Raw genomic sequence first — 25,562 nt, 5'->3', positions numbered from 1 at the left:
TTAGGATGGTGGCTTCCCAATCTAAAGCTTATAACAGGGTGTGTGTGTTCCCACGGGAGATACATTTCTCCTTACGACGGTGGCTTCCCAATATAAAGCTTATAACATGGTGTGTGGTGTTCCCACAGGAGATACCTTTCCCCTTAGGACAGTGGCTTCCCAATCTAAAGCTTATAGCATGGTGTGTGATGTTCCCACAGGAGATACCTTTCCCCTTAGGACGGTGACTTGCCAATCTAAAGCTTATAACAGGGTGTGTGTAGATCCCACAGCAGATACCTTTCCCCTTTGGATGGTGGCTTCTCAACCTAAAGCTTATAACAGGGTTTGTGGAGATCCCACGGGAGATATATTTCCCCTTAGGACGGTGGCTTCCCAACCCTAAAGCTTATAACAGGGTGTGTGGTGTTCCCACAGGAGATACATTTCCCCTTAGGACGGTGGCTTCCCGATCTAAAGCTTATAACAGGGTGTGTGGTGTTCCACGGGAGATACATTTCCCCTTGGGACGGTGGCTTCCCCATTCTAAAGCTTATAACAGGGTGTGTGGTGTTCCCACGGGAGATACATTTCACCTTAGGACGGTGGCTTTCCGATCTAAAGCTTATAACAGGGTGTGTGGTGTTCCCACGGGGGATACATTTCACCTTAGGATGGTTGCTTCCCAATCTAAAGCTTATAACCGAGTGTGTGGTGTTCCCACAGGAGATACCTTTCCCCTTAGGATGGTGGCTTCCCAATCTATAGCTTATTACAGGGTGTGTGGTTGCCACACGAGATACCTTTCCCCTTAGGACGGTGGCTTCCCAATCTCAAGTTTATAACAGGGTGTGTGGTGTTCCCTCAGGAGTTACCTTTCCCCTTAGGACGGTGACTTCCGAATCTAAAGCTTATAACAGGGTGTGTGGTGATCCCACAGGAGATGCATTTCACCTTAGGACGGTGGATTCCCAATCTAAAGCTTATAACAGGGTGTGTGGTGTTCCCACAGGATATACATTTCCCCTTAGGATGGTAGCTTCCCAATCTAAAGCTTATAATACGGTGTGTGGCGTTCCCACAGGAGATACATTTCCCATTAGGACGGTGGCTTCCCAATCGAAAGCTTATAACAGGGTGTGTGGTGTTTCCACAGGAGATACATTTCTCTTTAGGACGATGACTTGCCAATCTAAAGCTTATAACAGGGTGTGTGTAGATCCCACAGCAGATACCTTTCCCCTTTGGATGGTGGCTTCTCAACCTAAAGCTTATAACAGGGTTTGTGGAGATCCCACGGGAGATATATTTCCCCTTAGGATGGTGGCTTCCCAACCCTAAAGCTTATAACAGGGTGTGTGGTGTTCCCACAGGAGATACATTTCCCCTTAGGACGGTGGCTTCCCGATCTAAAGCTTATAACAGGGTGTGTGGTGTTCCACGGGAGATACATTTCCCCTTGGGACGGTGGCTTCCCCATTCTAAAGCTTATAACAGGGTGTGTGGTGTTCCCATGGGAGATACATTTCACCTTAGGACGGTGGCTTTCCGATCTAAAGCTTATAACAGGGTGTGTGGTGTTCCCACGGGGGATACATTTCACCTTAGGATGGTTGCTTCCCAATCTAAAGCTTATAACCGAGTGTGTGGTGTTCCCACAGGAGATACCTTTCCCCTTAGGATGGTGGCTTCCCAATCTATAGCTTATTACAGGGTGTGTGGTTGCCACACGAGATACCTTTCCCCTTAGGACGGTGGCTTCCCAATCTCAAGTTTATAACAGGGTGTGTGGTGTTCCCTCAGGAGTTACCTTTCCCCTTAGGACGGTGACTTCCGAATCTAAAGCTTATAACAGGGTGTGTGGTGATCCCACAGGAGATGCATTTCACCTTAGGACGGTGGATTCCCAATCTAAAGCTTATAACAGGGTGTGTGGTGTTCCCACAGGATATACATTTCCCCTTAGGATGGTAGCTTCCCAATCTAAAGCTTATAATACGGTGTGTGGCGTTCCCACAGGAGATACATTTCCCATTAGGACGGTGGCTTCCCAATCGAAAGCTTATAACAGGGTGTGTATAGATCCCATAGGAGATAACTTTCCCCTTAGTATGGTGGCTTCCCAATCTAAAGCTTATAACAGGGTTGTGGTGGTCCCACAGGAGATACATTTCCCCTTAGGACGGTGACTTCCCGATCTAAAGTTTATAACAGGGTGTGTGGTGTTCCCACAGGAGATACATTTCACCTCAACAGTGGCTTCCCAATCTAAAGCTTATTAAAGGGTGTGTGGTGTTCCCGCGGGAGATACATTTCCCCTTAGGACGGTGACTTCCCAATCTAAAGCTTGTAACAGGGTGTGTGGTGTTCCCACGCGAGATACATTTAACCTTAGGACGTTGGCTTCCCAATCTAAAGCTTATAACAGGATGTGTGGTGTACCCACAGGAGATACATTTCCCCTTAGGACAGTTACTTCCCGATTTAATGCTTATAAAGGGTGGGTGGTGTTCACACGGGAGATACATTTCCACTTAGAAAGGTGGCTTCCCGATCTAAAGCTTATAACATTGTGTGTGGTGTTCCCACAGGAGATACATTTCCCCTTAGGATGGTGGCTTCCCGATCTAAAGCTTATAACAGGGTGTATGGTGTTCCCACAGGATATACATTTCCGCTTAGGATGGTGGCTTCCCAATCTAAAGCTTATAACAGGGTGTGTGGAGATCTCACAGGAGATACCATTCCCCTTAGGACGTTGGCTTCCCAATCTAAAGCTTATAACAGGGTGTGTGGTGTTTCCACAGGAGATACATTTCTCTTTAGGACGATGACTTCCCAATCTAAAGCTTATAACAGGGTGTGTGGTGTTCCCACAGGAGATACATTTCCCCTTAGGACGCTGGTTTCCCAATCTAAAGCTTCTAACAGGGTGTGTGGTGTTCCCACAGGAGATACATTTCCCCTTAGGACGATATATTCCCAATCTAAAGCTTATAACAGGGTGTGTGGAGATCCCACAGGAGATACCTTTCCCCTTAGGACAATGGCTTCCTAATCTAAAGCTTTTAACAGGGTGTGTGGTGTTCCCACAGGAGATACCTTTCCCCTTAGGACGATGGCTTCCCAATCTAAAGTTATAACAGGGTGCGTGGTGTTTCCACAGGAGATACATTTCCCCTTATGACGGTGGTTTCCCAATCTAAAGCTTTTAACAGGGTGTGTGGTGTTCCCACAGGAGATACCTTTCCCCTTAGGACGATGGCTTCCCAATCTAAAGTTATAACAGGGTGCGTGGTGTTTCCACAGGAGATACATTTCCCCTTATGACGGTGGTTTCCCAATCTAAAGCTTCTAACGGGGTGTGTGGTGTTCCCACAGGAGATACCTTTCCCCTTAGGACGGTGGTTTCCCAATCTAAAGCTTCTAACAGGGTGTGTGGTGTTCCCACAGGAGATACATTTCCCCTTAGGACGATGGCTTCCCAATCTAAAACCTGTAACATTTTGTGTGGTGTTCCCACAGGAGATACCTTTCCCTTAGGACGGTGGCTTCCCAATCTAAAGCTTACAACAGGGTGTGTGGTGCTCCCACAGGAGATACATTTCCCCTTAGGACGCTGGTTTCCCAATCTAAAGCTTCTAACAGGGTGTGTGGTGTTCCCACAGGAGATACATTTCCCCTTAGGACGATATATTCCCAATCTAAAGCTTATAACAGGGTGTGTGGAGATCCCACAGGAGATGCATTTCACCTTAGGACGGTGGCTTCCCAATCTAAAGCTTATAACTGGGTGAGTGGTGCTCCCTCAGGAGATACCTTTCCCCTTAGGATGGTGGTTTCCCAATCTAAAGTTATAACAGGGTGTGTGGTGTTCCCACGGGATATACATTTCCCCTTAGGACGGTGCTTCCCAATCTAAAGCTTATAACAGGGTGTGTGGAGATCTCACAGGAGATACCTTTCCCCTTAGGACGATGGCTTCCCAATCTAAAGCTTATAACAGGGTGTGTGGTGTTCCACGGGAGATACATTTCCCCTTGGGACGGTGGCTTCGCCATTCTAAAGCTTATAACAGTGTGTGTGGTGTTCCCACGGGAGATACATTTCACCTTAGGACGGTGGCTTCCCGGTCTAAAGCTTATAACAGGGTGTGTGGTATTCCCACCGGAGATACATTTCACCTTAGGATGGTGGCTTCCCAATCTAAAGCTTATAAAAGGGTGTGTGGTGTTCCCGCGGGAGATACATTTCCCCTTAGGACGGTGACTTCCTGATCTAAAGCTTATAACACGGTGTGTGGTGTTCCCACGCGAGATACATTGAACCTTAGGACGTTGGCTTCCCAATCTAAAGCTTAAAACAGGGTGTGTGGTGTTCCCACAGGAGATACATTTCCCCTTAGGACGGTGGCTTCCCGTTCTAAAGCTTATAACAGGGTGTGTGGTGTTCCCATAGGAGATACATTTCACCTTAGGACGGTGGCTTCCCGATCTAAAGATTATAACAGGGTGTGTGGTGTTCCACGGGAGATACATTTCACCTTAGGACGGTGGCTTCCCAATCTAAAGCTTATAACAGGGTGTCTGGTGTACCCACAGGAGATACCTTTCCCCTTAGGACGGTGCCTTCCCAATCTAAAGCTTATAACAGGGTGTGTGTGTTCCCACGGGAGATACATTTCTCCTTAGGACGGTGGCTTCCCAATCTAAAGCTTATAACATGGTGTGTGGTGTTCCCACAGGAGATACCTTTCCCCTTAGGATGGTGGCTTCCCAATCTAAAGCTTATAACAGGGTGTGTGGTGTTCCCACAGGAGCTGCCTTTCCCCTTAGGACGGTGGCTTCCCAATCTAAAGCTTATAACAGGGTGTGTGGTGTTCCCACGGGAGATACGTTTCTCCTTAGGACGGTGGCTTCCCAATCTAAAGCTTATAACATGGTGTTTGGTGTTCCCACAGGAGATACCTTTCCCCTTAGGATGGTGGCTTCCCAATCTAAAGCTTATAACAGGGTGTGTGTGTTCCCACGGGAGATACATTTCTCCTTACGACGGTGGCTTCCCAATATAAAGCTTATAACATGGTGTGTGGTGTTCCCACAGGAGATACCTTTCCCCTTAGGACAGTGGCTTCCCAATCTAAAGCTTATAGCATGGTGTGTGATGTTCCCACAGGAGATACCTTTCCCCTTAGGACGGTGACTTGCCAATCTAAAGCTTATAACAGGGTGTGTGTAGATCCCACAGCAGATACCTTTCCCCTTTGGATGGTGGCTTCTCAACCTAAAGCTTATAACAGGGTTTGTGGAGATCCCACGGGAGATATATTTCCCCTTAGGACGGTGGCTTCCCAACCCTAAAGCTTATAACAGGGTGTGTGGTGTTCCCACAGGAGATACATTTCCCCTTAGGACGGTGGCTTCCCGATCTAAAGCTTATAACAGGGTGTGTGGTGTTCCACGGGAGATACATTTCCCCTTGGGACGGTGGCTTCCCCATTCTAAAGCTTATAACAGGGTGTGTGGTGTTCCCACGGGAGATACATTTCACCTTAGGACGGTGGCTTTCCGATCTAAAGCTTATAACAGGGTGTGTGGTGTTCCCACGGGGGATACATTTCACCTTAGGATGGTTGCTTCCCAATCTAAAGCTTATAACCGAGTGTGTGGTGTTCCCACAGGAGATACCTTTCCCCTTAGGATGGTGGCTTCCCAATCTATAGCTTATTACAGGGTGTGTGGTTGCCACACGAGATACCTTTCCCCTTAGGACGGTGGCTTCCCAATCTCAAGTTTATAACAGGGTGTGTGGTGTTCCCTCAGGAGTTACCTTTCCCCTTAGGACGGTGACTTCCGAATCTAAAGCTTATAACAGGGTGTGTGGTGATCCCACAGGAGATGCATTTCACCTTAGGACGGTGGATTCCCAATCTAAAGCTTATAACAGGGTGTGTGGTGTTCCCACAGGATATACATTTCCCCTTAGGATGGTAGCTTCCCAATCTAAAGCTTATAATACGGTGTGTGGCGTTCCCACAGGAGATACATTTCCCATTAGGACGGTGGCTTCCCAATCGAAAGCTTATAACAGGGTGTGTGGTGTTTCCACAGGAGATACATTTCTCTTTAGGACGATGACTTGCCAATCTAAAGCTTATAACAGGGTGTGTGTAGATCCCACAGCAGATACCTTTCCCCTTTGGATGGTGGCTTCTCAACCTAAAGCTTATAACAGGGTTTGTGGAGATCCCACGGGAGATATATTTCCCCTTAGGACGGTGGCTTCCCAACCCTAAAGCTTATAACAGGGTGTGTGGTGTTCCCACAGGAGATACATTTCCCCTTAGGACGGTGGCTTCCCGATCTAAAGCTTATAACAGGGTGTGTGGTGTTCCACGGGAGATACATTTCCCCTTGGGACGGTGGCTTCCCCATTCTAAAGCTTATAACAGGGTGTGTGGTGTTCCCATGGGAGATACATTTCACCTTAGGACGGTGGCTTTCCGATCTAAAGCTTATAACAGGGTGTGTGGTGTTCCCACGGGGGATACATTTCACCTTAGGATGGTTGCTTCCCAATCTAAAGCTTATAACCGAGTGTGTGGTGTTCCCACAGGAGATACCTTTCCCCTTAGGATGGTGGCTTCCCAATCTATAGCTTATTACAGGGTGTGTGGTTGCCACACGAGATACCTTTCCCCTTAGGACGGTGGCTTCCCAATCTCAAGTTTATAACAGGGTGTGTGGTGTTCCCTCAGGAGTTACCTTTCCCCTTAGGACGGTGACTTCCGAATCTAAAGCTTATAACAGGGTGTGTGGTGATCCCACAGGAGATGCATTTCACCTTAGGACGGTGGATTCCCAATCTAAAGCTTATAACAGGGTGTGTGGTGTTCCCACAGGATATACATTTCCCCTTAGGATGGTAGCTTCCCAATCTAAAGCTTATAATACGGTGTGTGGCGTTCCCACAGGAGATACATTTCCCATTAGGACGGTGGCTTCCCAATCGAAAGCTTATAACAGGGTGTGTATAGATCCCATAGGAGATAACTTTCCCCTTAGTATGGTGGCTTCCCAATCTAAAGCTTATAACAGGGTTGTGGTGGTCCCACAGGAGATACATTTCCCCTTAGGACGGTGACTTCCCGATCTAAAGTTTATAACAGGGTGTGTGGTGTTCCCACAGGAGATACATTTCACCTCAACAGTGGCTTCCCAATCTAAAGCTTATTAAAGGGTGTGTGGTGTTCCCGCGGGAGATACATTTCCCCTTAGGACGGTGACTTCCCAATATAAAGCTTGTAACAGGGTGTGTGGTGTTCCCACGCGAGATACATTTAACCTTAGGACGTTGGCTTCCCAATCTAAAGCTTATAACAGGATGTGTGGTGTACCCACAGGAGATACATTTCCCCTTAGGACAGTTACTTCCCGATCTAATGCTTATAAAGGGTGGGTGGTGTTCACACGGGAGATACATTTCCACTTAGAAAGGTGGCTTCCCGATCTAAAGCTTATAACATTGTGTGTGGTGTTCCCACAGGAGATACATTTCCCCTTAGGACGGTGGCTTCCCGATCTAAAGCTTATAACAGGGTGTATGGTGTTCCCACAGGATATACATTTCCGCTTAGGATGGTGGCTTCCCAATCTAAAGCTTATAACAGGGTGTGTGGAGATCTCACAGGAGATACCATTCCCCTTAGGACGTTGGCTTCCCAATCTAAAGCTTATAACAGGGTGTGTGGTGTTTCCACAGGAGATACATTTCTCTTTAGGACGATGACTTCCCAATCTAAAGCTTATAACAGGGTGTGTGGTGTTCCCACAGGAGATACATTTCCACTTAGGACGATGGCTTCCCAATCTAAAGTTATAGCAGGGTGTGTGGTGTTCCCACAGGAGATACATTTCCCCTTAGGACGGTGGCTTCCCGATCTAAAGCTTATAACAGGGTGTTTGGCATTCCTTCAGGAGATACCTTTCCTCTTAGGATGGTGGTTTCCTGATCTAAAGCTTCTAACAGGGTGTTTGGCGTTCCCACAGGAGATACCTTTCCCCTTAGGACGGTGGCTTCCCAATCTAAAGCTTATAACACGGTGTGTGACGTTCCCACAGGAGATAGCTTTCCCCTTAGGACGGTGGTTTCCCAATCTAAAGCTTCTAATGGGGTGTGTGGCGTTCCCACAGGAGATACCTTTCCCCTTAGGACGGTGGTTCCCCAATCTAAAGCTTCTAACAGGGTGTGTGGTGTTCCCATAGGAGATACATTTCCCCTTAGGATGGTGGTTTCCCAATCTAAAGCTTCTAACAGGGTGTGTGGTGTTCCCACAGGAGATACATTTCCCCTTAGGACGGTGGCTTCCCAATCTAAAGCTTCTAACAGGGTGTGTGGTGTTCCCACAGGAGATACATTTCCCCTTAGGATGGTGGCTTCCCAATCTAAAGCTTATAACAGGGTGTGTGGTGTTCCCACAGGAGCTGCCTTTCCCCTTAGGATGGTGGCTTCCCAATCTAAAGCTTATAACAGGGTGTGTGGTGTTCCCACAGGCGATACATTTCACCTTAGGTTGGTGGATTCCCAATCTAAAGCTTATAACAGGGTGTGTGGTGTTCCCACAGGAGATACCTTTCCCCTTAGGATGGTGACTTCCCAATCTAAAGCTTATAACAGGGTGTGTGGTGTTCCCACAGGAGATACATTTCCCCTTAGTACGGTGGCTTCCCAATCTAAAGCTTATAACAGGGTGTTTGGTGTTCCCATCGGAGATACATTTCCCCTTAGGATGGTGACTTGCCAATCTAAAGCTTATAACAGGGTGTGTGTAGATCCCACAGGAGATACCTTTCCCCTTTGGATGGTGGCTTCCCAACCTAAAGATTATAACAGGGTATGTGGAGATCCCACGGGAGATACATTTCCCCTAAGGACGGTGGCTTCCCGATCTAAAGCTTATAACAGGGTGTGTGGTGTTCCACAGGAGATACATTTCCCCTTAGGACGGTGGCTTCCCGATCTAAAGCTTATAACAGGGTGTGTGGTGTTGCACAGGAGATACATTTCCCCTTGGGACGGTGGCTTCGCCATTCTAAAGCTTATAACAGTGTGTGTGGTGTTCCCACGGGAGATACATTTCACCTTAGGACGGTGGCTTCCCAGTTTAAAACTTATAACAGGGTGTGTGGTGTTCCCACGGGAGATACATTTCACCTTAGGATGGTGGCTTCCCAATCTAAAGCTTATAACATGGTGTGTGGTGTTCCCACAGGAGATACCTTTCCCCTTAGGATGGTGGCTTCCCAATCTAAAGCTTATAACAGGGTGTGTGGTTGCCACAGGAGATACCTTTCCCCTTAGGACCGTGGCTTCCCAATCTAAAGCTTATAACAGGGTGTGTGGTGTTCCCTCAGGAGATACCTTTCCCCTTAGGACGGTGGCTTCCGAATCTAAAGCTTATAACAGGGTGTGTGGAGATCCCACAGGAGATGCATTTCACCTTAGGACGGTGGATTCCCAATCTAAAGCTTATAACAGGGTGTGTGGTGTTCCCACAGGAGATACATTTCCCCTTAGGACGGTGGCTTCCCAATATAAAGCTTATAAAAGAGTGTGTTTGTTCCCACAGGATATACATTTCCCCTTAGGACGGTGGCTTCCCAATCTAAAGCTTATAACAGGGTGTGTGGAGATCTCACAGGAGATACCTTTCCCCTTAGGACGTTGGCTTCCCAATCTAAAGCTTATAACAGGGTGTGTGGTGTTCTCACAGGAGATACATTTCTCTTTAGGACGATGGCTTCCCAATCTAAAGCTTATAACAGGGTGTGTGGTATTCCCACCGGAGATACATTTCCCCTTAGGACGATGGCTTCCCGATCTAAAGCTTATAACAGGGTGTTTGGCATTCCCACAGGAGATACCTTTCCCCTTAGGATGGTGGTTTCCCGATCTAAAGCTTCTAACAGGGTGCTTGGCGTTCCCACAGGAGATACCTTTCCCCTTAGGACGGTGGCTTCCCAATCTAAAGCTTACAACACGGTGTGTGTCGTTCCCACAGGAGATAGCTTTCCCCTTAGGACGGTGGTTTCTCAGTCTAAAGCTTCTAACGGGGTGTGTGGCGTTCCCACAGGAGATACCTTTCCCCTTAGGACAGTGGTTCCCCAATCTAAAGCTTCTAACAGGGTGTGTGGTGTTCCCACAGGAGATACATTTCCCCTTAGGATGGTGGTTTCCCAATATAAACCTTCTAACAGGGTGTGTGGCGTTCCCACAGGAGATACATTTCCCCTTAGGACGGTGGCTTCCCAATCTAAAATCTGTAACATTTTTTGTGGTGTTCCCACAGGAGATACCTTTCCCTTAGGACGGTGGCTTCCCAATCTAAAGCTTACAACTGGGTGTGTGGTGTTCTCACAGGAGATACATTTCCCTTTAGGATGCTGGTTACCCAATCTAAAGCTTCTAACAGTGTGTGTGGTGTTCCCACAGGAGATACATTTCCCCTTAGGACAATGGCTTCCCAATCTAAAACCTACAACATTGTGTGTGGTGTTCCCACAGGAGATACCTTTCCCCTTAGGATGGTGGTTTCCCAATCTAAAGTTATAACAGGGTGTGTCGTGTTCCCACAGGAGATACATTTCCCCTTAGGATGGTGGCTTCCCAACCTAAAGCTTATAACAGGGTGTGTGGTGTTCCCACAGGAGCTGCCTTTCCCCTTAGGATGGTGACTTCCCAATCTAAAGCTTATAACAGGGTGTGTGGTGTTCCCACAGGAGATACATTTCCCCTTAGTACGGTGGCTTCCCAATCTAAAGCTTATAACATGGTGTTTGGTGTTCCCACAGGAGATACATTTCCCCTTAGGATGGTGACTTGCCAATCTAAAGCTTATAACAGGGTGTGTGTAGATCCCACAGGAGATACCTTTCCCCTTTGGATGGTGGCTTCCCAACCTAAAGATTATAACAGGGTATGTGGAGATCCCACGGGAGATATATTTCCCCTTAGGACGATGGCTTCCCAACCCCAAAGCTCATAACAGGGTGTGTGGTGCTCCCACAGGAGATACATTTCCCCTTAGGACGGTTGCTTCCCGATCTAAAGCTTATAACAGGGTGTGTGGTGTTCCACGGGAGATACATTTCCCCTTGGGACGGTGGCTTCGCCATTCTAAAGCTTATAACAGTGTGTGTGGTGTTCCCACGGGAGATACATTTCACCTTAGGACGGTGGCTTCCCGGTCTAAAGCTTATAACAGGGTGTGTGGTGTTCCCACGGGAGTTACATTTCACCTTAGGATGGTGGCTTCCCAATCTAAAGCTTATAACAGAGTGTGTGGTGTTCACACGGGAGATACATTTCCCCTTAGGATGGTGGCTTCCCAATCTAAAGCTAGTAATAGGGTGTGTGGTGGTCCCACAGGAGATACATTTCCCCTTAGGACGGTGACTTCCCGATTTAAAGCTTATAACAGGGTGTGTGGTGTTCCCACAGGAGATACATTTCACCTCAACGGTGGCTTCCCAATCTAAAGCTTATAAAAGGGTGTGTGGTGTTCCCGCGGGAGATACATTTCCCCTTAGGACGGTGACTTCCTGATCTAAAGCTTATAACACGGTGTGTGGTGTTCCCACGCGAGATACATTTAACCTTAGGACGTTGGCTTCCCAATCTAAAGCTTAAAACAGGGTGCATGGTGTTCCCACAGGAGATACATTTCCCCTTAGGACGGTGGCTTCCCGTTCTAAAGCTTATAACAGGGTGTGTGGTGTTCCCATAGGAGATACATTTCACCTTAGGACGGTGGCTTCCCGATCTAAAGATTATAACAGGGTGTGTGGTGTTCCACGGGAGATACATTTCACCTTAGGACGGTGGCTTCCCAATCTAAAGCTTATAACAGGGTGTGTGGTGTTACCACAGGAGATACATTTCCCCTTAGGACGGTGGCTTCCCAATCTAAAGCTTATAACAGGGTGTGTGTGTTCCCACGGGAGATACATTTCTCCTTAGGACGGTGGCTTCCCAATCTAAAGCTTATAACATGGTGTGTTGTGTTCCCACAGGAGATACCTTTCCCCTTAGGATGGTGGCTTCCCAATCTAAAGCTTATAACAGGGTGTGTGGAGATCTCACAGGAGATACCATTCCCCTTAGAACGGTGGCTTCCCAATCTAAAGCTTATAACAGGGTGTGCGGTGTTTCCACAGGAGATACATTTCTCTTTAGGACGATGACTTCCCAATCTAAAGCTTATAACAGGGTGTGTGGTGTTCCCACAGGAGATACATTTCCCCTTAGGACGATGGCTTCCCAATCTAAAGTTATAGCAGGGTGTGTGGTGTTCCCACAGGAGATACATTTCCCCTTAGGACGGTGGCTTCCCGATCTAAAGCTTATAACAGGGTGTTTGGCATTCCCTCAGGAGATACCTTTCCTCTTAGGATGGTGGTTTCCTGATCTAAAGCTTCTAACAGGGTGTTTGGCGTTCCCACAGGAGATACCTTTCCCCTTAGGACGGTGGCTTCCCAATCTAAAGCTTATAACACGGTGTGTGGCGTTCCCACAGGAGATAGCTTTCCCCTTAGGACGGTGGTTTCCCAATCTAAAGCTTCTAACGGGGTGTGTGGCGTTCCCACAGGAGATACCTTTCCCCTTAGGACGGTGGTTCCCCAATCTAAAGCTTCTAACAGGGTGTGTGGTGTTCCCATAGGAGATACATTTCCCCTTAGGATGGTGGTTTCCCAATCTAAAGCTTCTAACAGGGTGTGTGGTGTTCCCACAGGAGATACATTTCCCCTTAGGACGGTGGCTTCCCAATCTAAAGCTTCTAACAGGGTGTGTGGTGTTCCCACAGGAGATACATTTCCCCTTAGGATGGTGGCTTCCCAATCTAAAGCTTATAACAGGGTGTGTGGTGTTCCCACAGGAGCTGCCTTTCCCCTTAGGATGGTGGCTTCCCAATCTAAAGCTTATAACAGGGTGTGTGGAGATCTCACAGGAGATACCATTCCCCTTAGAACGGTGGCTTCCCAATCTAAAGCTTATAACAGGGTGTGTGGTGTTTCCACAGGAGATACATTTCTCTTTAGGACGATGACTTCCCAATCTAAAGCTTATAACAGGGTGTGTGGTGTTCCCACAGGAGATACATTTCCCCTTAGGACGATGGCTTCCCAATCTAAAGTTATAGCAGGGTGTGTGGTGTTCCCACAGGAGATACATTTCCCCTTAGGACGGTAGCTTCCCAATCTAAAGCTTATAATACGGTGTGTGGCGTTCCCACAGGAGATACATTTCCCCTTAGGACGGTGGCTTCCCAATCGAAAGCTTATAAGAGGGTGTGTATAGATCCCATAGGAGATAACTTTCCCCTTAGTATGGTGGCTTCCCAATCTAAAGCTTATAACAGGGTTGTGGTGGTCCCACAGGAGATACATTTCCCCTTAGGACGGTGACTTCCCGATCTAAAGTTTATAACAGGGTGTGTGGTGTTCCCACAGGAGATACATTTCACCTCAACAGTGGCTTCCCAATCTAAAGCTTATTAAAGGGTGTGTGGTGTTCCCGCGGGAGATACATTTCCCCTTAGGACGGTGACTTCCTGATCTAAAGCTTATAACACGGTGTGTGGTGTTCCCACGCGAGATACATTTAACCTTAGGACGTTGGCTTCCCAATCTAAAGCTTAAAACAGGGTGCGTGGTGTTCCCACAGGAGATACATTTCCCCTTAGGACGGTGGCTTCCCGTTCTAAAGCTTATAACAGGGTGTGTGGTGTTCCCATAGGAGATACATTTCCCCTTAGGACGGTGTCTTCCCGATCTAAAGCTTATAACAGGGTGTGTGGTGTTTCACGGGAGATACATTTCCCCTTAGGACAGTTACTTCCCGATCTAAAGCTTATAAAGGGTGGGTGGTGTTCACACGGGAGATACATTTCCACTTAGAAAGGTGGCTTCCCGATCTAAAGCTTATAACATGGTGTGTGGTGTTCCCACAGGAGATACATTTCCCCATAGGACGGTGGCTTCCCGATCTAAAGCTTATAACAGGGTGTATGGTGTTCCCACAGGATATACATTTCCGCTTAGGATGGTGGCTTCCCAATCTAAAGCTTATAACAGGGTGTGTGGAGATCTCACAGGAGATACCATTCCCCTTAGGACGTTGGCTTCCCAATCTAAAGCTTATAACAGGGTGTGTGGTGTTTCCACAGGAGATACATTTCTCTTTAGGACGATGACTTCCCAATCTAAAGCTTATAACAGGGTGTGTGGTGTTCCCACAGGAGATACATTTCCACTTAGGACGATGGCTTCCCAATCTAAAGTTATAGCAGGGTGTGTGGTGTTCCCACAGGAGATACATTTCCCCTTAGGACGGTGGCTTCCCGATCTAAAGCTTATAACAGGGTGTTTGGCATTCCCTCAGGAGATACCTTTCCTCTTAGGATGGTGGTTTCCTGATCTAAAACTTCTAACAGGGTGTTTGGCGTTCCCACAGGAGATACCTTTCCCCTTAGGACGGTGGCTTCCCAATCTAAAGCTTATAACACGGTGTGTGGCGTTCCCACAGGAGATAGCTTCCCCCTTAGGACGGTGGTTTCCCAATCTAAAGCTTCTAACGGGGTGTGTGGCGTTCCCACAGGAGATACCTTTCCCCTTAGGACGGTGGTTCCCCAATCTAAAGCTTCTAACGGGGTGTGTGGCGTTCCCACAGGAGATACCTTTCCCCTTAGGACGGTGGTTCCCCAATCTAAAGCTTCTAACAGGGTGTGTGGTGTTCCCATAGGAGATACATTTCCCCTTAGGATGGTGGTTTCCCAATCTAAAGCTTCTAACAGGGTGTGTGGTGTTCCCACAGGAGATACATTTCCCCTTAGGACGGTGGCTTCCCAATCTAAAGCTTCTAACAGGGTGTGTGGTGTTCCCACAGGATATACATTTCCCCTTAGGACGGTGGTTTCCCAATCTAAAGCTTCTAACGGGGTGTGTGGCGTTCCCACAGGAGATACCTTTCCCCTTAGGACGGTGGTTCCCCAATCTAAAGCTTCTAACAGGGTGTGTGGTGTTCCCATAGGAGATACATTTCCCCTTAGGATGGTGGTTTCCCAATCTAAAGCTTCTAACAGGGTGTGTGGTGTTCCCACAGGAGATACATTTCCCCTTAGGACGGTGGCTTCCCAATCTAAAGCTTCTAACAGGGTGTGTGGTGTTCCCACAGGAGATACATTTCCCCTTAGGATGGTGGCTTCCCAATCTAAAGCTTATAACAGGGTGTGTGGTGTTCCCACAGGAGCTGCCTTTCCCCTTAGGATGGTGGCTTCCCAATCTAAAGCTTATAACAGGGTGTGTGGTGTTCCCACGGGCGATACATTTCACCTTAGGTTGGTGGATTCCCAATCTAAAGCTTATAACAGGGTGTGTGGTGTTCCCACAGGAGATACCTTTCCCCTTAGGATGGTGACTTCCCAATCTAAAGCTTATAACAGGGTGTGTGGTGTTCCCACAGGAGATACATTTCCCCTTAGTACGGTGGCTTCCCAATCTAAAGCTTATAACAGGGTGTTTGGTGTTCCCATCGGAGATACATTTCCCCTTAGGATGGTGACTTGCCAATCTAAAGCTTATAACAGGGTGTGTGTAGATCCCACAGGAGATACCTTTCCCCTTTGGATGGTGGCTTCCCAACCTAAAGATTATAACAGGGTATTTGGAGATCCCACGGGAGATATATTTCCCCTTAGGACGGTGGCTTCCCAACCCCAAAGCTCATAACAGGGTGTGTGGTGCTCCCACAGGAGATACATTTCCCCTTAGGACGGTGGCTTCCCGATCTAAAGCTTATAACAGGGTGTATGGTGTTCCCACAGGATATACATTTCCGCTTAGGATGGTGGCTTCCCAATCTAAAGCTTATAACAGGGTGTGTGGAGATCTCACAGGAGATACCATTCCCCTTAGGACGTTGGCTTCCCAATCTAAAGCTTATAACAGGGTGTGTGGTGTTTCCACAGGAGATACATTTCTCTTTAGGACGATGACTTCCCAATCTAAAGCTTATAACAGGGTGTGTGGTGTTCCCACAGGAGATACATTTCCACTTAGGACGATGGCTTCCCAATCTAAAGTTATAGCAGGGTGTGTGGTGTTCCCACAGGAGATACATTTCCCCTTAGGACGGTGGCTTCCCGATCTAAAGCTTATAACAGGGTGTTTGGCATTCCCTCAGGAGATACCTTTCCTCTTAGGATGGTGGTTTCCTGATCTAAAACTTCTAACAGGGTGTTTGGCGTTCCCACAGGAGATACCTTTCCCCTTAGGACGGTGGCTTCCCAATCTAAAGCTTATAACACGGTGTGTGGCGTTCCCACAGGAGATAGCTTCCCCCTTAGGACGGTGGTTTCCCAATCTAAAGCTTCTAACGGGGTGTGTGGCGTTCCCACAGGAGATACCTTTCCCCTTAGGACGGTGGTTCCCCAATCTAAAGCTTCTAACGGGGTGTGTGGCGTTCCCACAGGAGATACCTTTCCCCTTAGGACGGTGGTTCCCCAATCTAAAGCTTCTAACAGGGTGTGTGGTGTTCCCATAGGAGATACATTTCCCCTTAGGATGGTGGTTTCCCAATCTAAAGCTTCTAACAGGGTGTGTGGTGTTCCCACAGGAGATACATTTCCCCTTAGGACGGTGGCTTCCCAATCTAAAGCTTCTAACGGGGTGTGTGGTGTTCCCACAGGATATACATTTCCCCTTAGGACGGTGGTTTCCCAATCTAAAGCTTCTAACGGGGTGTGTGGCGTTCCCACAGGAGATACCTTTCCCCTTAGGACGGTGGTTCCCCAATCTAAAGCTTCTAACAGGGTGTGTGGTGTTCCCATAGGAGATACATTTCCCCTTAGGATGGTGGTTTCCCAATCTAAAGCTTCTAACAGGGTGTGTGGTGTTCCCACAGGAGATACATTTCCCCTTAGGACGGTGGCTTCCCAATCTAAAGCTTCTAACAGGGTGTGTGGTGTTCCCACAGGAGATACATTTCCCCTTAGGATGGTGGCTTCCCAATCTAAAGCTTATAACAGGGTGTGTGGTGTTCCCACAGGAGCTGCCTTTCCCCTTAGGATGGTGGCTTCCCAATCTAAAGCTTATAACAGGGTGTGTGGTGTTCCCACGGGCGATACATTTCACCTTAGGTTGGTGGATTCCCAATCTAAAGCTTATAACAGGGTGTGTGGTGTTCCCACAGGAGATACCTTTCCCCTTAGGATGGTGACTTCCCAATCTAAAGCTTATAACAGGGTGTGTGGTGTTCCCACAGGAGATACATTTCCCCTTAGTACGGTGGCTTCCCAATCTAAAGCTTATAACAGGGTGTTTGGTGTTCCCATCGGAGATACATTTCCCCTTAGGATGGTGACTTGCCAATCTAAAGCTTATAACAGGGTGTGTGTAGATCCCACAGGAGATACCTTTCCCCTTTGGATGGTGGCTTCCCAACCTAAAGATTATAACAGGGTATTTGGAGATCCCACGGGAGATATATTTCCCCTTAGGACGGTGGCTTCCCAACCCCAAAGCTCATAACAGGGTGTGTGGTGCTCCCACAGGAGATACATTTCCCCTTAGGACGGTGGCTTCCCGATCTAAAGCTTATAACAGGGTGTGTGGTGTTCCACAGGAGATACATTTCCCCTTGGGACGGTGGCTTCGCCATTCTAAAGCTTATAACAGTGTGTGTGATGTTCCCACGGGAGATACATTTCACCTTAGGACGGTGGCTTCCCAGTTTAAAACTTATAACAGGGTGTGTGGTGTTCCCACGGGAGATACATTTCACCTTAGGATGGTGGCTTCCCAATCTAAAGCTTATAACAGAGTGTGTGGTGTTCACACGGGAGATACATTTCTCCTTAGGACGGTGGCTTCCCAATCTAAAGCTTATAACATGGTGTGTGGTGTTCCCACAGGAGATACCTTTCCCCTTAGGATGGTGGCTTCCCATTCTAAAGCTTATAACAGGGTGTGTGTGTTCCCACGGGAGATACATTTCTCCTTAGGACGGTGGCTTCCCAATATAAAGCTTATAACATGGTGTGTGGTGTTCCCACAGGAGATACATTTCCCCTTAGGACAGTGGCTTCCCAATCTAAAGCTTATAACATGGTGTGTGGTGTTCCCACAGGAGATACCTTTCCCCTTAGGACGGTGACTTGCCAATCTAAAGCTAGTAATAGGGTGTGTGGTGGTCCCACAGGAGATACATTTCCCCTTAGGACGGTGACTTCCCGATTTAAAGCTTATAACAGGGTGTGTGGTGTTCCCACAGGAGATACATTTCACCTCAACGGTGGCTTCCCAATCTAAAGCTTATAAAAGGGTGTGTGGTGTTCCCGCGGGAGATACATTTCCCCTTAGGACGGTGACTTCCTGATCTAAAGCTTATAACACGGTGTGTGGTGTTCCCACGCGAGATACATTTAACCTTAGGACGTTGGCTTCCCAATCTAAAGCTTAAAACAGGGTGCATGGTGTTCCCACAGGAGATACATTTCCCCTTAGGACGGTGGCTTCCCGTTCTAAAGCTTATAACAGGGTGTGTGGTGTTCCCATAGGAGATACATTTCACCTTAGGACGGTGGCTTCCCGATCTAAAGATTATAACAGGGTGTGTGGTGTTCCACGGGAGATACATTTCACCTTAGGACGGTGGCTTCCCAATCTAAAGCTTATAACAGGGTGTGTGGTGTTACCACAGGAGATACATTTCCCCTTAGGACGGTGGCTTCCCAATCTAAAGCTTATAACAGGGTGTGTGTGTTCCCACGGGAGATACATTTCTCCTTAGGACGGTGGCTTCCCAATCTAAAGCTTATAACATGGTGTGTTGTGTTCCCACAGGAGATACCTTTCCCCTTAGGATGGTGGCTTCCCAATCTAAAGCTTATAACAGGGTGTGTGGAGATCTCACAGGAGATACCATTCCCCTTAGAACGGTGGCTTCCCAATCTAAAGCTTATAACAGGGTGTGCGGTGTTTCCACAGGAGATACATTTCTCTTTAGGACGATGACTTCCCAATCTAAAGCTTATAACAGGGTGTGTGGTGTTCCCACAGGAGATACATTTCCCCTTAGGACGATGGCTTCCCAATCTAAAGTTATAGCAGGGTGTGTGGTGTTCCCACAGGAGATACATTTCCCCTTAGGACGGTGGCTTCCCGATCTAAAGCTTATAACAGGGTGTTTGGCATTCCCTCAGGAGATACCTTTCCTCTTAGGATGGTGGTTTCCTGATCTAAAGCTTCTAACAGGGTGTTTGGCGTTCCCACAGGAGATACCTTTCCCCTTAGGACGGTGGCTTCCCAATCTAAAGCTTATAACACGGTGTGTGGCGTTCCCACAGGAGATAGCTTTCCCCTTAGGACGGTGGTTTCCCAATCTAAAGCTTCTAACGGGGTGTGTGGCGTTCCCACAGGAGATACCTTTCCCCTTAGGACGGTGGTTCCCCAATCTAAAGCTTCTAACAGGGTGTGTGGTGTTCCCATAGGAGATACATTTCCCCTTAGGATGGTGGTTTCCCAATCTAAAGCTTCTAACAGGGTGTGTGGTGTTCCCACAGGAGATACATTTCCCCTTAGGACGGTGGCTTCCCAATCTAAAGCTTCTAACAGGGTGTGTGGTGTTCCCACAGGAGATACATTTCCCCTTAGGATGGTGGCTTCCCAATCTAAAGCTTATAACAGGGTGTGTGGTGTTCCCACAGGAGCTGCCTTTCCCCTTAGGATGGTGGCTTCCCAATCTAAAGCTTATAACAGGGTGTGTGGAGATCTCACAGGAGATACCATTCCCCTTAGAACGGTGGCTTCCCAATCTAAAGCTTATAACAGGGTGTGTGGTGTTTCCACAGGAGATACATTTCTCTTTAGGACGATGACTTCCCAATCTAAAGCTTATAACAGGGTGTGTGGTGTTCCCACAGGAGATACATTTCCCCTTAGGACGATGGCTTCCCAATCTAAAGTTATAGCAGGGTGTGTGGTGTTCCCACAGGAGATACATTTCCCCTTAGGACGGTAGCTTCCCAATCTAAAGCTTATAATACGGTGTGTGGCGTTCCCACAGGAGATACATTTCCCCTTAGGACGGTGGCTTCCCAATCGAAAGCTTATAAGAGGGTGTGTATAGATCCCATAGGAGATAACTTTCCCCTTAGTATGGTGGCTTCCCAATCTAAAGCTTATAACAGGGTTGTGGTGGTCCCACAGGAGATACATTTCCCCTTAGGACGGTGACTTCCCGATCTAAAGTTTATAACAGGGTGTGTGGTGTTCCCACAGGAGATACATTTCACCTCAACAGTGGCTTCCCAATCTAAAGCTTATTAAAGGGTGTGTGGTGTTCCCGCGGGAGATACATTTCCCCTTAGGACGGTGACTTCCTGATCTAAAGCTTATAACACGGTGTGTGGTGTTCCCACGCGAGATACATTTAACCTTAGGACGTTGGCTTCCCAATCTAAAGCTTAAAACAGGGTGCGTGGTGTTCCCACAGGAGATACATTTCCCCTTAGGACGGTGGCTTCCCGTTCTAAAGCTTATAACAGGGTGTGTGGTGTTCCCATAGGAGATACATTTCCCCTTAGGACGGTGTCTTCCCGATCTAAAGCTTATAACAGGGTGTGTGGTGTTTCACGGGAGTTACATTTCCCCTTAGGACAGTTACTTCCCGATCTAAAGCTTATAAAGGGTGGGTGGTGTTCACACGGGAGATACATTTCCACTTAGAAAGGTGGCTTCCCGATCTAAAGCTTATAACATGGTGTGTGGTGTTCCCACAGGAGATACATTTCCCCATAGGACGGTGGCTTCCCGATCTAAAGCTTATAACAGGGTGTATGGTGTTCCCACAGGATATACATTTCCGCTTAGGATGGTGGCTTCCCAATCTAAAGCTTATAACAGGGTGTGTGGAGATCTCACAGGAGATACCATTCCCCTTAGGACGTTGGCTTCCCAATCTAAAGCTTATAACAGGGTGTGTGGTGTTTCCACAGGAGATACATTTCTCTTTAGGACGATGACTTCCCAATCTAAAGCTTATAACAGGGTGTGTGGTGTTCCCACAGGAGATACATTTCCACTTAGGACGATGGCTTCCCAATCTAAAGTTATAGCAGGGTGTGTGGTGTTCCCACAGGAGATACATTTCCCCTTAGGACGGTGGCTTCCCGATCTAAAGCTTATAACAGGGTGTTTGGCATTCCCTCAGGAGATACCTTTCCTCTTAGGATGGTGGTTTCCTGATCTAAAACTTCTAACAGGGTGTTTGGCGTTCCCACAGGAGATACCTTTCCCCTTAGGACGGTGGCTTCCCAATCTAAAGCTTATAACACGGTGTGTGGCGTTCCCACAGGAGATAGCTTCCCCCTTAGGACGGTGGTTTCCCAATCTAAAGCTTCTAACGGGGTGTGTGGCGTTCCCACAGGAGATACCTTTCCCCTTAGGACGGTGGTTCCCCAATCTAAAGCTTCTAACGGGGTGTGTGGCGTTCCCACAGGAGATACCTTTCCCCTTAGGACGGTGGTTCCCCAATCTAAAGCTTCTAACAGGGTGTGTGGTGTTCCCATAGGAGATACATTTCCCCTTAGGATGGTGGTTTCCCAATCTAAAGCTTCTAACAGGGTGTGTGGTGTTCCCACAGGAGATACATTTCCCCTTAGGACGGTGGCTTCCCAATCTAAAGCTTCTAACAGGGTGTGTGGTGTTCCCACAGGATATACATTTCCCCTTAGGACGGTGGTTTCCCAATCTAAAGCTTCTAACGGGGTGTGTGGCGTTCCCACAGGAGATACCTTTCCCCTTAGGACGGTGGTTCCCCAATCTAAAGCTTCTAACAGGGTGTGTGGTGTTCCCATAGGAGATACATTTCCCCTTAGGATGGTGGTTTCCCAATCTAAAGCTTCTAACAGGGTGTGTGGTGTTCCCACAGGAGATACATTTCCCCTTAGGACGGTGGCTTCCCAATCTAAAGCTTCTAACAGGGTGTGTGGTGTTCCCACAGGAGATACATTTCCCCTTAGGATGGTGGCTTCCCAATCTAAAGCTTATAACAGGGTGTGTGGTGTTCCCACAGGAGCTGCCTTTCCCCTTAGGATGGTGGCTTCCCAATCTAAAGCTTATAACAGGGTGTGTGGTGTTCCCACGGGCGATACATTTCACCTTAGGTTGGTGGATTCCCAATCTAAAGCTTATAACAGGGTGTGTGGTGTTCCCACAGGAGATACCTTTCCCCTTAGGATGGTGACTTCCCAATCTAAAGCTTATAACAGGGTGTGTGGTGTTCCCACAGGAGATACATTTCCCCTTAGTACGGTGGCTTCCCAATCTAAAGCTTATAACAGGGTGTTTGGTGTTCCCATCGGAGATACATTTCCCCTTAGGATGGTGACTTGCCAATCTAAAGCTTATAACAGGGTGTGTGTAGATCCCACAGGAGATACCTTTCCCCTTTGGATGGTGGCTTCCCAACCTAAAGATTATAACAGGGTATTTGGAGATCCCACGGGAGATATATTTCCCCTTAGGACGGTGGCTTCCCAACCCCAAAGCTCATAACAGGGTGTGTGGTGCTCCCACAGGAGATACATTTCCCCTTAGGACGGTGGCTTCCCGATCTAAAGCTTATAACAGGGTGTATGGTGTTCCCACAGGATATACATTTCCGCTTAGGATGGTGGCTTCCCAATCTAAAGCTTATAACAGGGTGTGTGGAGATCTCACAGGAGATACCATTCCCCTTAGGACGTTGGCTTCCCAATCTAAAGCTTATAACAGGGTGTGTGGTGTTTCCACAGGAGATACATTTCTCTTTAGGACGATGACTTCCCAATCTAAAGCTTATAACAGGGTGTGTGGTGTTCCCACAGGAGATACATTTCCACTTAGGACGATGGCTTCCCAATCTAAAGTTATAGCAGGGTGTGTGGTGTTCCCACAGGAGATACATTTCCCCTTAGGACGGTGGCTTCCCGATCTAAAGCTTATAACAGGGTGTTTGGCATTCCCTCAGGAGATACCTTTCCTCTTAGGATGGTGGTTTCCTGATCTAAAACTTCTAACAGGGTGTTTGGCGTTCCCACAGGAGATACCTTTCCCCTTAGGACGGTGGCTTCCCAATCTAAAGCTTATAACACGGTGTGTGGCGTTCCCACAGGAGATAGCTTCCCCCTTAGGACGGTGGTTTCCCAATCTAAAGCTTCTAACGGGGTGTGTGGCGTTCCCACAGGAGATACCTTTCCCCTTAGGACGGTGGTTCCCCAATCTAAAGCTTCTAACGGGGTGTGTGGCGTTCCCACAGGAGATACCTTTCCCCTTAGGACGGTGGTTCCCCAATCTAAAGCTTCTAACAGGGTGTGTGGTGTTCCCATAGGAGATACATTTCCCCTTAGGATGGTGGTTTCCCAATCTAAAGCTTCTAACAGGGTGTGTGGTGTTCCCACAGGAGATACATTTCCCCTTAGGACGGTGGCTTCCCAATCTAAAGCTTCTAACAGGGTGTGTGGTGTTCCCACAGGATATACATTTCCCCTTAGGACGGTGGTTTCCCAATCTAAAGCTTCTAACGGGGTGTGTGGCGTTCCCACAGGAGATACCTTTCCCCTTAGGACGGTGGTTCCCCAATCTAAAGCTTCTAACAGGGTGTGTGGTGTTCCCATAGGAGATACATTTCCCCTTAGGATGGTGGTTTCCCAATCTAAAGCTTCTAACAGGGTGTGTGGTGTTCCCACAGGAGATACATTTCCCCTTAGGACGGTGGCTTCCCAATCTAAAGCTTCTAACAGGGTGTGTGGTGTTCCCACAGGAGATACATTTCCCCTTAGGATGGTGGCTTCCCAATCTAAAGCTTATAACAGGGTGTGTGGTGTTCCCACAGGAGCTGCCTTTCCCCTTAGGATGGTGGCTTCCCAATCTAAAGCTTATAACAGGGTGTGTGGTGTTCCCACGGGCGATACATTTCACCTTAGGTTGGTGGATTCCCAATCTAAAGCTTATAACAGGGTGTGTGGTGTTCCCACAGGAGATACCTTTCCCCTTAGGATGGTGACTTCCCAATCTAAAGCTTATAACAGGGTGTGTGGTGTTCCCACAGGAGATACATTTCCCCTTAGTACGGTGGCTTCCCAATCTAAAGCTTATAACAGGGTGTTTGGTGTTCCCATCGGAGATACATTTCCCCTTAGGATGGTGACTTGCCAATCTAAAGCTTATAACAGGGTGTGTGTAGATCCCACAGGAGATACCTTTCCCCTTTGGATGGTGGCTTCCCAACCTAAAGATTATAACAGGGTATTTGGAGATCCCACGGGAGATATATTTCCCCTTAGGACGGTGGCTTCCCAACCCCAAAGCTCATAACAGGGTGTGTGGTGCTCCCACAGGAGATACATTTCCCCTTAGGACGGTGGCTTCCCGATCTAAAGCTTATAACAGGGTGTGTGGTGTTCCACAGGAGATACATTTCCCCTTGGGACGGTGGCTTCGCCATTCTAAAGCTTATAACAGTGTGTGTGATGTTCCCACGGGAGATACATTTCACCTTAGGACGGTGGCTTCCCAGTTTAAAACTTATAACAGGGTGTGTGGTGTTCCCACGGGAGATACATTTCACCTTAGGATGGTGGCTTCCCAATCTAAAGCTTATAACAGAGTGTGTGGTGTTCACACGGAAGATACATTTCTCCTTAGGACGGTGGCTTCCCAATCTAAAGCTTATAACATGGTGTGTGGTGTTCCCACAGGAGATACCTTTCCCCTTAGGATGGTGGCTTCCCATTCTAAAGCTTATAACAGGGTGTGTGTGTTCCCACGGGAGATACATTTCTCCTTAGGACGGTGGCTTCCCAATATAAAGCTTATAACATGGTGTGTGGTGTTCCCACAGGAGATACATTTCCCCTTAGGACAGTGGCTTCCCAATCTAAAGCTTATAACATGGTGTGTGGTGTTCCCACAGGAGATACCTTTCCCCTTAGGACGGTGACTTGCCAATCTAAAGCCTATAACAGGGTGTGTGTAGATCCCACAGGGGATACCTTTCCCCTTTGGATGGTGGCTTCTCAACCTAAAGCTTATAACAGGGTATGTGGAGATCCCACGGGAGATATATTTCCCCTTAGGACGGTGGCTTCCCAACCCTAAAGCTTATAACAGGGTGTGTGGTGTTCCCACAGGAGATACATTTCCCCTTAGGACTGTGGCTTCCCGATCTAAAGCTTATAACAGGGTGTGTGGTGTTCCCACGGGCGATACATTTCACCTTAGGTTGGTGGATTCCCAATCTAAAGCTTATAACAGGGTGTGTGGTGTTCCCACAGGAGATACCTTTCCCCTTAGGATGGTGACTTCCCAATCTAAAGCTTATAACAGGGTGTGTGGTGTTCCCACAGGAGATACATTTCCCCTTAGTACGGTGGCTTCCCAATCTAAAGCTTATAACAGGGTGTTTGGTGTTCCCATCGGAGATACATTTCCCCTTAGGATGGTGACTTGCCAATCTAAAGCTTATAACAGGGTGTGTGTAGATCC

This window comes from Ambystoma mexicanum, chromosome 7q (genome assembly GCF_040938575.1).
Source record: "Ambystoma mexicanum isolate Mex_15411 chromosome 7q, UKY_AmexF1_1, whole genome shotgun sequence".
Classification (NCBI taxonomy): Eukaryota; Metazoa; Chordata; class Amphibia; order Caudata; family Ambystomatidae; genus Ambystoma; species Ambystoma mexicanum.
The sequence above is the reverse complement of the archived record's forward strand: the minus strand, read 5'-3'. Positions refer to the sequence as shown.